Consider the following 17,166-nt stretch of genomic DNA (forward strand, 5'->3'; position numbering starts at 1 on the left):
CACTAGTCATAACAATGCTTGAATCATTGTGGTCCTTGAATGTTTGAATGAGTGGGGTCCTTCCTTCCTCGCGCCATCTCTCTAACCCACCTTGCAAAGGTCAAACCATGCTTGCTGACCATGACTATTCAGGGATGCCCCTGCCGCAGGTAGGGACTGTGTGAAAGTCAGAGCACTTTTTAAAATTTTAATTAGATTGTTTTAAGTTTAATAAAACTAACTCCTCTCTTTGTTAAACTCAAGAAAACCCGTCCAGTTGATTCTTTGTGATCACAGAATGTAAACAGTTAGACACTCACCAACTGAGCAAGAATACCCTTTCCAAAAAGCTTGTTGCGGTCAAATGAAGAGAGGGGTGAAAGGCCATTTGAACCCTTGTCACCCGATCACAACAGAAAGAAATACAGTCAGGAAGCCTTGCAGAAGGTCTGTTTGTGGCTGTTGCCAAATCTGTAACGATGGTCCACAGTGAATTATGGCAGCATAGTATGTGTTTCACAGCTTTGTGACCAGGAAAGTGCTGATAGCAGATGTGACAGAGAATACCAGAGAGCCTGATAATGACACTACTGATGCTATAGGCCCAGACCAGGAAGAGCAGGAAGCAGCTGCAATGGCAATGGCTGCGAGACAGCTGAGAGACTCATTTTGCACGTTTCACAGCTGAACAGAACAACACAATTGTTTGGAAGTTTTAAAAATCTGTCTGTTCACCAGAATCTCCATAGGATCACAGGATGATGTAGCGCAGTGGAGGCCATTCAGTCTATCATGCCTGTTCCAGCTCAGGAGGAGCAATCCAGCCTCTTTCCCCGTGTCACAGAAAACCTTTCCTTCCCAAGCATTTATCCCATTATTTTTGAAAGTCGTTATGGCTCTCCCTCCATCACTCTTTTCAAACCATCATTCATTGCACAATATTGCTGCTGTTTTTTTTCGGTTACTTTAAAGTTGTGTCCTCAGGTTACTGGCCATTCTGCCACTCTAAACAATTTTTACTTTTTTAATTAATCCAAAACCTTTCCGAAGTGTAACATCCTTGTGGGCCTAGTTAGCTCAGTTGGCCAGTATGTGGATCAGAATAACACCAAAAGCAACTGCTGGAAAATCTCAGCAGGTCTGACAGCATCTGTGGAGAGAGAGTCGAGACAACGTTTTGAATCTAGATGACCCTTCATCAGAGCTCTGGCAAAGGGTTATTTAGATTCAAAACATTGGCTCTACTGTCTCTCCACAGATGCTGTCAGACCTGCTGAGATTTTCCAGCATTTTTCTGTTTTTGTTTCAAATTCCAGCATCTTTTACGTTTACCAAAAGCAGATGGTTTGATACCCTTTCTGGCTGAGATAGACGTGGGCCCTGCCTCTCTGCCCTACCTCTGGTAAATAATCATGCCATGCTTCATCTAATAATTATCAAGTACCTGCCTTTAGGAAGAGAACTCAAGAAGGAGATCCAACTATCCTTTCATCTTCACTGCCTAAAGAAGAAAAATCTGCTGTGCCTTTGTGTGAAATGTTGAATGCTGGTAGATCCTTCTCCAGAAGCATGGATTCCCTGGCATTGTACGCTGTTTCCTTGTGAAGTGGGAATGCATATTACCAACTGTCCCTTTCTCAGATTTGCAAAATTTTCCCGTCCCGCCCACCACTGGAATCGTAGCAGGCGATTCCATTGACTTCAGGCAGGATTTTCGGTTTTGAGATGAGCACGGCTGGAAAACCCCACTTGCTCTGTTTCTACTTTTTTCTCTCTCCCTCTGTCCTCTTCTTGTTCCCTGACCCCTCTCTCATTCTCCAGATCCTATAGTCACAATCAGTTAGGATTCATATACGGACGTAATGGTAGGTATAAGGCAGCATACCCTTAATTGTGAGGCTTAGTACATAACAGGGAACTTCTCTAAACCACTTTATTGTTAAACCAAGCAGTGCCTTTACCCACTATGCTATCGAGGGAACATTCTTTCCCTTTTGTTTTAGCCCAATAAGCAGATTTTAGTTGTTGATGCTGTCTGACCTTTCACATCTGATATTCTGGAAATACAAATCCCCCCGCCGTGTCTATGCTCCCTTTAGTGATGCCATCGAAATACTCATTTGGAACTGATCCCAAGAATACTTCAGGTTTGTCGCCATAAAGTGGTGGTACACATTACACGGTCTGAAAGCTATTTGTGGCATGCTTCCCCTTCATCTGCGGCCCTCAGCAACTCCATATGCCTCTGGGTCTCCACTCATGACTTGCCCAGCTGTGGAATGCTAAACTGGGTCATTGCTGTTCACTTCTCTTACACTGCAGTAAAAGAAGGCAAGGAAATGTTATTAAGAGGTAAGTTTACTCCTACATCCAGAGATTACATGAGAGGGCCTTATATTAAAATAAAACTATTTGAGAAAATTATCTGTTCTTTAGATTCGTTTATCTTTTTCTCCCTGTGGGTAATTATATATTATTTCCCATAACTCAGGAAGATCAATTACCTGTTTACTAACCTTACTATTCTGACATAAAAACTTCCGTCACAACATAGATGAGCATCTTGTTTATATAAGGGATGTGACTTTTTATTACTCATTCTGATTAGTAAACAACTGAGATTTGGGGTAGTTCCATTCATTAGTAGCAGAGTTTGTCATTATTCATCCATCCATTTATCATCCGTACAGGAGTTGTCTAGTTTCTTTGCTCTATATTGTACTGGAAAGGTTTTTGTTTCATTCTCCAATCAGATAAAATACTAGTGATTTCTCAGTGTGTCTAAACCAAGCATCAGCTTCATAACCAATTCAAATGTTTAAATACTCTAATTCATGTGAGGTATCTCCATGCATTTGTAAACTAAAAGGACATTGGTTTTTGTAATAGATTTAAATGCAATAGCTGATTTTGTTTTAACGGATTACTGTTTTCCATTTTCACCACCAGAGGGAAATTCAATCTCACATAAAGAGAAACAGATTACTTCCGAAGGATTGTATACCCAACAGTCAGCTGAAGTTCTTCCAAATAGTTCATCCAAAGATAGAGCTGTGACAGTTTAACAATATGAGATTTCACTGCCATTGGCACCCACAGTTGTTTGGTGAACAGTAAATGTACCACATGGAGATTGTCAAGTTAGATTTCCTGCTCCATAGACTGCTCTGGAAATGGAGGACATTAGATTAAAAAACTTGTTTGGCTGAGGATGGAAATCTCCTATAGAATACTCTTCTCAGGTAACTCATCGCTGATATGACATAACAGCAGTTGAAAACATTTACATTTTCTCAGTAGGAAAATCGTTAAACTGCACAAGTAAATTTTATTTAATAGTCACGAGTAGGCTTACATTCACACTGAAATGAAGTTCTATGAAAATCCCCTAGTCGCCACATTCAGGTGCCTGTTCGGGGACAATGGGGGGAGAATTTAGCATGGCCAATGCACCTAACCACCATATCTTTGGACTGTGGGAGCACCCGGAGGAAACCTACACAGACATGGGGAGAATGTGCAAACTCCACACAGACACCGACCCAAGCCAGAATCGAACCCAGATTCCTGGTGCCTGTTCCACTGTGCCACCCAATCAAGTTAAAGAATCATAGAATCATAGAAATTACCATGCTGAATGAGGCTATTTGGCCCATCAAGCCTGCATGGCAACTATCCCACACAAGCCCTATCCCCATAGCCCTTCAGATTTACCCTCCTAGTTCCCCTGACACTAAGGGGCAATTTATCATGGCAAATCAACCCACATCGCACATCTTTGCAGATTTAATCTTTCATGACTCAGCAAGCTGTAGCAAGCCAAAGATTTCCCTCCATTCATTAACTTGATCAATGTCGTTTCCCAACAGAGTTCAGGGGCTGAAGATTCATGTTGGGCCAGGGGACAGGAGCTAAAACTGTTTTTGGGTCCTGCACTCAGCAGCAAAGGGAAACGGTCTCTTAGGTTTTCAAGGAGGTGCCTCCTTAATTGACATGGAGGCCAATGTCCTGGTGAATTCAGGATTTCAGGCACATTCTTGAAGCTGAAGAGCCTGTCAGAGGTTTACCAGCTTGAGAGCAGCAGCAGACTACAGCAAAGGGTAAGTACCTGGGAGGGGATTTTGAATGGAGACATCCACTCATCAGCCTTTTTAAAATTTAAATAGAAAAAAGAAAATGCATTCTAGCCACACTGTGAGAGCTGGGCGTTAGAGGTGGGATGGGGTGGGAAACGTTATCTTTTTAATTGTCTACACTGGAAATGTTCCTTCTGGATTGACATTGGTAGCAGAGAATGGTTTACTGGGTCAGCTGACCCTTACAGCTTGTTAACATTGGTCGCATTACAACAGATCCAATGTTATTGCTGGTCACATTCTAACAGGAAATCCCTTTACAGAGCTGACTTCAGCTCTGCTCACACCTAGGCAGGCCGAGTGGGCCTGTAAGCAACCTGGAACGCAGGGCACCAGCCTGTTGGAAGTATCCTCTTCCAGTCTGTTAACCAGCTCCCCATCATTCGAAGAAACTGGAGGCTGACAGGAACATCAAAGATAAAAAAATCATAACAAACAGGAGCAGGAATGGGCAACTTGCCCCATTGAGCCTGCTCTGCTATTCAAATAAATTCAAATTACTGTAAAGAAGTGTACCGACAACTAAACAATGAGGAACACTACAGACAATTACCCACAGATCCGACCAAAGAACACACTCGTCAACTCAACAATCTGATCAAGACCTTTGATCCGGACCTTCAGAGCACCCTCCGTGCTCTCATTCCACGTACTCCCTGCATTGGAGATCTCTACTGCCTCCCAAAGATACACAAGGCAAACACACCTGCCCGTCCCATCGTATCGGGCAATGGAACTCTGTGTGAGAACCTCTCCGGCTACGTCGAGGGCATCCTGAAACCCATTGTACAAAGAACCCCCAGCTTTTGTCGCGACACTACGGACTTTCTACTGAAACTCAGCACACACGGAGCAGTTGAACCAGGGACACTCCTCGTCACAATGGATGTCTCAGCGCTCTACACCAACATCCCCCACAACGATGGCATTGCTGCGACTGCCTCAGTACTCAATGCTGACAACTGCCAGTTTCCAGATGCAATTTTACAACTCATCCGCTTTATCCTGGACCACAATGTCTTCACCTTCAACAACCAGTTTTTCATCCAGACACATGGAACAGCCATGGGGACCAAATTTGCACCTCAATATGCCAACATCTTCATGCACAGGTTCGAACAAGACTTCTTCACTGCACAGAATCTTCAACCGATGCTGTACACTAGATACATCGATGACATTTTCTTCCTTTGGCCTCATGGTGAACAATCACTGAAACAACTATATGATGATATCAAAAAATTCCACCCCACCATCAGACTCACCATGGACTATTCCCCAGAATCAGTTGCATTCTTGGACACACGCATCTCCATTAAGGACGGTCACCTCAGCACCTCACTGTGCCGCAAGCCCACAGACAATCTCACAATGCTCCACTTCTCCAGTTTCCACCCTGAACATGTTAAAGAAGCCATTCCCTATGGACAAGCCCTCCGTATACACAGGATTTGCTCAGATGAGGAGGATCGTGACAGACACCTCCAGACCCTGAAAGATGCCCTCGTAAGAACAGGATATGGTGCTCGACTCATAGATCGGCAGTTCCGATGCGCCACAGCGAAAAACCGCACCGATCTCCTCAGAAGGCAAACACAGGACACAGTGGACAGAGTACCCTTCGTCGTCCAGTACTTCCCCGGAGCGGAGAAGCTACGACATCTTCTCCGGAGTCTTCAACATATCATTGATGAAGACGAACATCTCGCCAGGGCTATCCCCACACCCCCACTTCTTGCCTTCAGACAACCACACAACCTCAAACAGACGATTGTTCGCAGCAAACTACCCAGCCTTCAGGAGAACAGTGACCACAATACCACACAACCCTGTCACAGCAACCTCTGCAAGACATGCCGGATCATCGACATGGATACCATCATCACACGTGAGAATACCATCCACCAGGTACATGGTAAATACTCTTGCAACTCGGCCAACATTGTCTACCTGATACGTTGCAAGAAAGGATGTCCCGAAGCATGGTACATTGGGGAGACCATGCAGATGCTACGACAACGGATGAATGAACATCGCTCGACAGTCACCAGGCAAGACTGTTCCCTTCCTGTTGGCGAACACTTCAGTGGTCACGGGCATTCAGCCTCTGACCTTCGGGTAAGCATTCTCCAAGGCGACCTTCACGACACACGACAGCGCAGAGTCGCTGAACAGAGACTGATAGCCAAGTTCCGCACACATGAGGACGGTCTCAACAGGGATCTCGGGTTCATGTCGCACTATCTGTAACCCCCGTGACTTGCCTGGGTTTGCAAAACCTCACTTACTGTACTGTCTGGAGACAATACACATCTCTTTAAACTGTGATCAGTGCTCCTTCCACTCACATTATCAGCCACTTCAGGTCTTGAACAGCAGGTTAGGTGTAAGGATTCGCATTTTAATCAGTAATCTCTAAACTGTCTGTGCTTTATATGCTCTGTCTGAGGCCAGAACTCTCCATTCACCTGACGAAGAGGCAGTCCCCTCGAAAGCTTGTGAGTATATTATCAAATAAATAGGTTGGACTAAAACCTGGTGTTGTCAGACTTTTTACTGTGTTTACGCCAGTCCAACGCTGGCATACCCACATCATTCAAATAAATCATGGCTGATCTGATTGCAGCTTAACTTCACTTTGTTTCCTGTGCTCCCAAGCCTTGACTTCCTTACAAATCAACAATCTGTCTAGCCCAACTTTTAATATATTCAATGACCTAACCTCCATTGTTGTCTCAGGATGAGAATGCCAAAGCTACTAACCTTCTGAGAGAAGAAATTCCTCCTCATTTCTGTCTTAAATGGGAGACTGCTCATTTTAAATTATGTCCCTTAGTTTTAGATCCCCCCACTAGAGGGAACATTCTCTCAGCCTGTCAAGGGTCCTGTCAAGGCCCTTCAGCATCTGATAATGTATGTTTCAGTGAGATCACCTCTCCTTCTAAACTTCAATGAGTATAGGTCTAACCTACAAAACCTCTCCTCATCAGAATATGCCTTGGTGTGAGGAATCAATCAAATGAACCTTCCAATGCAAATATATCCTTTAATTCGAGAGGGAGAAATGGTACATAGTAGAGTGTTGGGTGTTGGCCTCTTTTAGGATCCTTAACAAGTCTCTTAATGATTTTAACTAGTGATATTACCTTGTGGAGGGGGTAGACCTGGTAGACCCAAATCCACCTAAGCAAGCATGGCAGGCACTGGGAATGGGATCAGGAAAAATGCATATCAATTGCTGCTGATACTTTGAGGCCTTGCACCCTCCATTGCTAATTACAATGGAGCTGGAAAATTCAGCCCCAGGAGTTTGATTTTCACCGACTAGATCCTAAAAATTTAAAGCCACTATCACTTTAATTCTATTAGAGATTTTAAAATTTAAGTTGCACTGTAAGAAAAAATATTAGTTACATTCACTATAACCTTCGATGACACAGCAAACCCAATAGGATATCATGTCCTGCTGGTTAGAACTGAGGGATGATGGAGATAAGGACTATTTTCCTGTGGTTTGACACTATTGCATCTTGATTGGAAGATGACATGTGAGTGTGCAGAAACAGCGTGCATGGCCAGTGAGAAAACATACATTACATAACTGTTCACCGTCAATTTAGTTCCTAAATGTCTGGAAAATTTTACAATACAGTTTAAGGTTAGTGTAGCAATTTTTGAGAAAGTGTGTGTCTCTTCAGATAACACAAAGGCCAAGCTTAATAGGGCATAAATTCAACATAGTCTTTTTCAGTAGCACTCTGCAGAAATCTGCTCCTTAGATTACTTTATTCACTTGGTGGGGCAAATTAATTAAGCAAGTTGTCTCTCTTGTTAGTTAGCTGATTTACAGCCCTGCTATCCATCCTATGTGCAGCTCCAGATAGTGTCAGTTAGTACTCCTTACAATGTTTTGACCCTGAACACTGTAACATCTGACCACGCAAATCAAAGGCTAGCCCTGCGAGGAATGTTGCTCTTGATGTTATAGATGAAATAATTTTGTAAAAATGATGTTAAGAATGAAGAATAATACAAGACAGAACCAGGCCCTGTGACTCACCAACCTATGCTGATTCCTAATCCTTAGTGAGGCCCATTACTTATTGCCCGTATGCGGTTTCTACCCTTTTGATACATAGAAATCCTACGGTGCAGAAGGTGGGCATTTGGCCTATCGACCCTGCACCAACAACAATCCCACCCCAGGCCCTATCCCCATAACCCCACACATTTACCCCGCTAAGCCTGCTAACCTACACATCCCAGGACACTATAGGCAATTGAGCATGGCCAATCAACCTAACCCACACATCTCTGGGCTGTGGGAGGAAACTGAAGCATCCAGAGGAAATCCATGCAAACATGGGAAGAATGTGCAAACTCCTCGCAGACAATGACCCAAGCCAGGAATCGAACCTAGGTCCCTGGAGCTGTGAGGCAGCAGTGCTAACCACTGTGACAGCCCCATATTTTTATGCGTGCCATTTTAAATACTTTGGGTGGAAATTTTCCATCCTGCCTGCCACGGGAATCACAGTGGGCGGGACAGGACCATACAAAGGTTTGTTGACCTTAGGTGGGATTTTCCGGTCTTGGGGCTAGCATGGCCGGAAAATCCCTCACTCTATGTCCAATTTTTAATACTTAAAGTAAACTGTATCCAGTCCTTTGGAAAATAATCACTATATCAAAAGGAACAAGCATGTTTAAGGTCCTCCTTTTTTAAGGCAGCTTAGTTTCCCAAACATTCAATTTCTGCTATGTTCTAGCAAAGGTAATATTCCTATATAGTCCTCAAAGTTCATGTTTTTGTATGTATCCATGAGAAAGATTGGCCTCCTTTGTAACACATAATTCATTAAATTAGTTGAATGTAATGCAATTTCCATTGTTTTCATTAATGCTTCTCTAAGTCAGAGGTTTTCAAACTGCAATCTGTGGGTCACCGATATTCCCGGATCTATGGAAATGCAACCTTAGGAATATGTCTAACATGCTATGATTTGCTTATGTTCCACTTTAATTTCTTGGTCTTGGATGTTTGGAAAGAACTTTCTTAGCCCTTAAGATCATTGCTTCATAAATCCTGAATCGGAACAGCAAGCTTTGTCAATTTCAGCATATTTACATATCTTCAAAGTAATAGCAACCTGCGTGCAAACCTTATGGAGTTGCAATGCCACAGCCCTGCCACAGTATCCCTGTCACTGCAATGAAAATGATTATGGTCTGGATATTGCCAGGTCTGACCTGAACTGGGACTTTCCTGTCATCTTATTTTAGGGTATTTAGAGTGTTAGTTTGCTCCAAGCCATGCCATTGTGTAGCTGTGGAGCAGGACCTGGAGATTCCCTTATCTACAGTGTCCCCACATCCTCTACCATCCCTGTTTAGAGTGTTAATTATAAGAGGCTGAGTAAGAAGGAGGGGTGGCACTGTGGCACAGTGATTAGCACTGCTGCCTCACATTGTCAGGGATACAGGTTCAATTCCGGCCTCAGGTCACTCACTGTCTGTGTGGAATTTGTACATTCTCCCTGTGCCTGAATGGGTTTCCTCCGGGTGCTCCAGTTTCCTCCCACAGCCCAAAGCTGTGCGGGTTAGGTTGATTGGACATGCTAAATTGCTCCTTAGTGTCAGGGGGGATTAACAGGGTAAATACATGGAGTTTGGGGGATTCGGACTGGGGGAGATCATTGTTGGTACAGGCTTGATGGACTGAATGGCCTCCTTCTGCACTGTAGGATTTCTATGAAGAATATTGGAGAATTAGCCTCCTGATTAGTAGATATAGATGTGATTGAAGGGGAGTAGGAGTGGTGGTGTGGGAGGAAGGGGTTGATGGGGTAGGGGTGTGGATGGGAGGAAGGGAAAGGATGGGCAGAGATCCCAATTTGGATTGCAAACAATTGTGTGACCATTTTATTTTACCCCTTTGATTGTGGCCTCTCCTGGATGAAAGCTGGGTACCGTGTTTTGTACACAGAGAGAGGTAGGTTCCATGTGTGAACAGGAACTTTATTTTACATGCTTTTAAAATGTTGCAGCCACAAAATAACAGCAAGGTTTAGTTTCTCTCCAATCACAGCCATGGGCTTGACTCACAGCACGCAGCACAGTGAACAGTCAACAGGGACCACAATCAGACATTGAACAATTCAGCTCAAGAGCTGGCACCAAATGTACGCCTCTAGTGGCACGGGAACCCAACTACCCTGAGCAAATCAGGATTTTTTCCATACCGCTTGCTCCAACATGGTCAGTGTAGGGATTGTAGCCAATGGGATTTTGTGGACTCTTCATGGTCCTCCACACAATGTGTGTCCTACCAAAATAAAAACCTTGATCATCTACTTCATGTTCATTCAGAAACACAAGGTTGGATTTTATATCCGTCTGTTGGGGTGTTTGAAGGTGGTGGGGATTATAAAATGCAACACATGCCTTCTACCTCTGGCCCAGCCTGACATGTTTCCCATTAATATGGGGATTGGAGTAATTAATAGCCACTTTAGTGCCTCACCCTGCCCTGCTGCTTTTGGAGGTCCTCTGTTCACATCAGAGGCATCTCCTTCAACCTTCCCCTGGTCCCCCAAACCTGGCACCCCACCCCTTCACCCTTCTTGCTGCCAGTTAGGCCTGCAGATACCCAGACTTATCTTTAAACTAGCTCCCATAACCTCTTCCTCCTTGGCTTCTAGCTGGAGTTCCAGTTGTCAATACATCAATACACAGCAAGCGCATGCTTTGGCAATTATATTGTAAAGTTAGCTGCCTAATTAAAGACATCAGCAGGGATCCTCCCAAAAAACTCTAAGTGCCGAATTCGCACAAGAAGTGGAGTAACTCCCGTTGCTTTTTTTGACGAGATTTTCAAAATGAATCTCCCACACTCGTGCACTGCAGAGTGCACTAGTGTGAATCAGGATAAAAATCAGTGCGTGGAGCCTATTCCCACTGAAGTGCCTGGCAAAATAGCACTGAGTGGGCCATTGCCAATGTGCCAATCTGTCAGAGTGGAGATTGGCACACGCCCAGCAGCCCGTGCTGCCAGCCTGCCGATTGCTAGTCAATCCCGCAAGTCCCCACCGCCACACCCTTGATTGTTGCCTCCCTGGATGCACCTCCCCCAAACCCATTCTCTTACCCTCCAGGCCTGACTCGATCTCCCCTGCCTTCACCTACAGCCCTGACCCGCCTTTCCCACAGTCCTGACACACCCCCAACCCTCAGCCCGACACCCCCCAGCAGGCCAACACTCCCCCCACCACAATGACCAGCCCCGATCGCTGTCCTCCCTCTGTCACTCATCCTAATTGTGGCAGTGGGACCCCCACAACATCTCCCCAAAAGCCCCACCCTTCAATAGACCCTGTCCCTGCTCTGGCTGCGCTCCCTAGGCACTCTTGGGCATTGCCAGTTTTTCCCTTGAGCAGTGCCAAGGGTCCAGGCTGGCACTGCCGGACTGGCAATGTCTGGGGGGGCAACCCCCTTACCTCTAGCCTCCTGGGATCCTCAATGGCCTCCCTTCACTCCAGCAGGATCGGGCTGCCAGCTTCCCGTTAGTGGGGAGCCGTTGTAAACCCCACTGAAGTGGGGAGGGCAGGGAGAGGCTAGTAGGCCCAGAGAATTCAATCCTGGGCTGCTAATGATATTAAAGTGAAGATTTAAATATTTTAATCAGCTCTGAGCTGATTTCCGGCTGGGAGAATTGCCCCTAGGGTGTCTGGAGTTTGGTTCAACCTCCAAAAGACAATCAATGGACAGAGCTGGGATGGTTGCTGTGGAGATTTGCTATGGAGTTTGCATCTCTGCTGACTTCGATGCACAATAAACTTGATGAAGGTAAAGCATAGGTTACTGTTAATTCCTCCGTCACATACTGGCATGTAAAATTAACACCAACAGTGGACACACTCAAAACTAGCACTGCCAGGTGCTGGGCCAAAAGAGCTGCTGACCAATTGGATTGACTGGCCGCTTTCTAAGGCAGGACCTCCATCCCAGATGGAGGTGGAAGTCACATCCTGGGCCAGTTAATGCCCTGCTAAGCCTCAAACGGCTGTGGCAGACACCTTTCTCATACACTGCCTCCTGTCCGACTTTTAAGCTGGAGGAGGTCGGGAAATATCATATCCCATCCCACAATGTAATCTTTATAGGACCATTTTAAAAATATGCGTTTGGAATCTTAAAACCCAATGAGATTATTTTATAGTGAATGTTAATAAACCCTGATAGTTGTATGTATCACACAGATTTATTTTTCCCTGAAAGTATATGGGATTTTATGATTGATTATCAGCCAAATGTCATGGGAGGCAATAAACCTTGTCTCAACTGTGTCTTACAGCACAGAAGTTTAGCACATGCACAAATGAGAAAACATCAGTTTGACTAGAATCAAAACTGTCTTGTAATAATTGGCTTAACTGGTGGTTTGGTCACTAAACATGACTACATTGTGGTTATGTACAATTCAGTGTGGAATATACAGTAAGCGTCACATTGGAAACGTGTTGCTGTAAAACTACCACAATTCACAACACGTTTATAAAAATGAATTCTTAACATTTGTGTTGAGAAATGAATAAAGGGTATATTGTACAGAACTGATGGACATGAACATCGGACAGAATGTGCTTACTTGAAGCGTTGATCGCACATCACTTGGAGTTTCATTCCTTGTTCATTTGTGAATTTCATTCAGTTATTTTCAACCTTTCTCAGTTTAAATTATTCGATCCTCTGCGACATGCATCATTCCACATCAGAGAAGTGTGACAGGTGATCTATTTTCAAATCTCTGTTCTTGAGCCAGGCACTAAGAGGTGTCAGAGAGGAGCCTGGGTGATTCAGTCTCAGATGGGGACCTTGCCAAGTGCAGAAAGGCAGGAGTGATCTACAACTTCCTGCTGCAATTTATTGATGGTTGATGTAAGTTTTTTTTAGGTTAGTTAAGCTCAGTCCTTTGTAAAAGTACATGAATTACAGACTATCAAGTACTGCCGCTGCATTTTAAAGTTAATATGTACACCAGTATGTTTGACAAATAACTACCTTCACAGATTATTCTGCTTTTTGAATTTGTTAATATGCTGGTCTGTTTTGGGGCACATCTGTAACACATCAGCTCTGCATACAAAGCTTGAGATCAACCATAGAGGTAAATTATTTATACACATTTTCAGCTGTGTGATACTGCAAGCACTGATGAATGCAAGTCACCTTCCTTTTAAGATATTTCCATTTTTAAACAGATGACATTATGGAGGCTTACAGCACATTAACCATATACATTGTGATAGTAAAAGTAAGAACTGTATTATTCTGTAGTGGAAAATATCACCATAAAGGATCCGTATCGAAGCTAGAATAGAGAGGACTACTATCATTATTTTCCATTAGGTCTTGGGGGATTTTTCATTAAAATTCATGTTGCATAGTAAGAAGCAGATGGGAAAGTTTATTTTTCAGTGGAACATAACATTGATATTTTTGCTTTCCCTTGGGAAGATTAAATTTTAAAATATTTGGAGCATTGCCATATATAATTAGCATTTCGTGGCAATATCTTTCAGTACATACATATTAACAGGGGTTTGTAAATGTGACATCCTTTTAGGCAAAATTAAAGCAGTTGAATTTTCCCGATGAAGGGAAAATGTTAACAAATTATGGGTGATGAAAACTTGACTTTGCCGGAGATGTGGCAGAATCCTTGTCCTTCACAAACTTCTTGCAAAGTAACCCCAAGGAATGTTGCACCATAGCCTAATGATACTGCCATTGTGTGCTCAGAGGAGAGTGTAGCTCTCAGTTCAATATCAGCATTGATGAACATTTCCCAGAATCATCGTAGTAAATAATCTTTTGAGCCTTCATTCTTCTGCTTTTTGCCAGACTCTGCTGAGGTTAATTTTTTGTCCATTTTTCAAAGACATCCTTAATAATAAGCAGATACTCAATGAATGGTTGATTTGATTTGATTTGATATATTATTGTCACATGTACTGATATACAGTGAAAATTATTGTTCCTTGTGCACTAGACAGACAAAACATACCATTCATAGACAAGGAAAGGAGAGAGTGCAGAATGTAGTGTTACATTTATAATTAGGATTTAGAGAAAGATCAACTTAATATGAGTTAGGTTTATTCAAAAGTGTGATGGCAATAGGGAAGAAGCTGTTCTTGAGTCAGTTAGAACATGTCCTCAGACTTTTGTATCTTTTTCCCAATGGAAGAAGGTGAAAGAGAGTATGTCCGGGGTGCATGGGGTCTTTGATTATGCTGGCTGTTTTTCTGAGGCAGTGGGAAGTGTAGACAGAGTCAATAGATGGGAGGCTGGTTGGTGTGATGGATTGGGCTTTGTTCATGACCCTTTGTAATTTTTTGCAGTCTTGGACAGAACAGGGGCCATACCAAGGTGTGATACAACCAGAAAGAATGCTTTCCATGGTGCATCTGTCAAAGTTGGTGAGAATCATAGCGGACATGCCAAATGTCCTTAGCCTCCTGAGAAAGTAGAGACATTGATGGGCTTTCTTAACTATAATGTTGGCATGGAGGGATCAGGACAGGTTGTTGACGATCTGGACACCTAAACTCTTGAAGCTCTTAACAATTTCCACTTCATTCCCATTAATGTAGACAGGGACATGTCCTCCACTATGCTTCCTGAAGTTGATGATTATCTCCTTTGTTTTGTTGATATTGAGGGAGAGAATATTGTCATCACACCAATTCACTAGATTCTCTATCTCTTTCCTATACTCCATCTCATCATTGTTTGAGATCCAACCCTGGTGTCATCAGCAAACTTGAAAATTGAGTGTTTAAATGCATCAACAACAGAAGTCCTCAATTCAAGCAATGAACAAGGCTGAAGGCTATAACTGAGGCTATAACTAACTCTGAAATGCTCTTACATACAGGTTGTTTGCAATGGAGTTTTATAAAGCTTTAAAGGCTAGAACTGGAATTGAACTTTATGAAGAAACTAAGGGAATGATACTCCAGTTCTGTCAGTAATATTATATACAGCATTCAATGTTGCATTTAGTTTTTCATTAAGCTGTGTATTTCTGCAGATCTATAACACAATCCTATAACATCAATTTTAGTAGTGTTTTACTTATGTGGTACATAACCTTCTTATGTGCTATGAAGGGTGTGATCAGAGAAGCCACATATCTCTGATGAAAATATTTGTGGGTTGAATTTTACCCCCCCCTCCTTTCCCCTCCAGCATTGTTTCAATGAGCTGGGCAAGGAAAATAAGTTGGGCAGTTAGCCAACCGTCTATCTACTCACCTGTCCCAGCACTCCAACTCAATCCCATAATAAGTAAGGAACAAGCCTGCCAACTGACTAAGTATTGCCCACTTAAGTCCTAACGTCACAAACGTCAATCTTTGTATAATTGCTATAAAAAATATCACAAATGTAAGTACTGATCTAGGAATCCATTTGTTGCACCCAGCAATGAATGGATTCATTGAATGTGGATTACAGGGTCAATGGCAGGGTTCTGAGGTATGTGAAGGAACAAAGAGCTCTTGGGGTTCATATCCACAGATCTCTGAAGGTTGCACTCAAGTGGATAGAGCCGTGAAGAAGGCTCATAGTGTGTTAGCGTTTATTAACGGGGGTTTGAGTTTAAGAGCCATGGGGTTATGCGGCAACTACACCGGACATGAGTGAGACCACATTTGGAATATTGTGTGCAGTTCTGGTCACCTCACTATAAGAGGATGTGGAAGCATTGGAGAGAGTGCAGAGGAGATTTACCAGGATGCTGCCTGGTTTGGGAGGTAGGTCTTATGAGGAAAGGTTGAGGGAGCTGGGGCTTTTCTCTTTAGAGCAGAGGAGGATGAGAGGCAACTTAATAGAGGTTTATAAGATGATGAGGGGGATAGATAGAACGGGCGTGCAGAAACTATTTCCTCGGGTGGATGCAGCTGTTACTAGGGGACATAACAATAAGGTTCATGGTGGGAGATACAGGAGGGATGCCCAAGGTGGATTCTTCAGAGAGTGGTTGGGTTGTGGAATGGGCTGCCTGCTGTGATAGTGGAGTCGGACACTTTAGGAACTTTCAAGCGGTTATTGGATGAGCACATCAGAATGATAGGGAGTGGGATAGCTTGATCTTGGGTTTGGACATAGCTCGGCACAACATTGAGGGCTGAAGGGCCTGTACTGTGCTGTTCTGTTCTACGTTCTATATTCTAGCTTCCCCTCCAAAGAAAGCTACAGTTTTCTTTCCGTCACATAACAACATAGAATTATTCAAGGTGTATTCAAGAGATTTTGCTTCCATTACCTTACATTTCATGTATTTTTCACTGAAGGAATGATTCCTGATATTTGCCCCAAACTTAACTTTTTACCAAATTGTACCTGTGTCTCTTAATCGCACAATCATGACTTTTTTTTGAAAGTGGGCTCTGGATTAGCTTTCTCATTTCTGCTTCACACTCTATATACCTCAAGTGAGGCTCTCTCTCATTCTGCCATAATGCGGAAACATATTGCTAGTGTGAAGAAATACAATACTCAGGTTAAAAAGTCCACATTTCTCTAATTTTTTCTCAATTTCATCCCTTTGACATGAGGGACCAGTCTTGATATTCTTTGTTGTAATGTGTTTGCAGATCGAATGTTTCTTTTTGGCTTTGATGAACAGAACTGAACGCACTGTTCCAAAGCTTCAGCATCTTACTCTCAGACTTCAATTCCACTCAGTATTTTTTCCTTGCTATTCACTGCACCTCAGTGACTGAATACAATCAATATGTATCATTACATTCAGTTCTTCGTCAGCCTCCTGGTTAACTGTTCAACATCATTCATTAAGTGTATTGTTTATTTCTTTATCAATGTGTGAAATCATCCACTGTATTGTATTTATCTGCTATTATTCCACACAGTTGCAAATCGTCACAATATTTAAACTCGTCACATCCCAGCAGAAGAACTGGTGTGAACGTGAAACAACTATCAACAGTCAGTATGTGTACTTGATTCTGTCACCCTGTAAGAAT

This window comes from Carcharhinus amblyrhynchos, chromosome 11 (genome assembly GCF_965287045.1).
Source record: "Carcharhinus amblyrhynchos chromosome 11, sCarAmb.v2.hapA, whole genome shotgun sequence".
Classification (NCBI taxonomy): domain Eukaryota; kingdom Metazoa; phylum Chordata; class Chondrichthyes; order Carcharhiniformes; family Carcharhinidae; genus Carcharhinus; species Carcharhinus amblyrhynchos.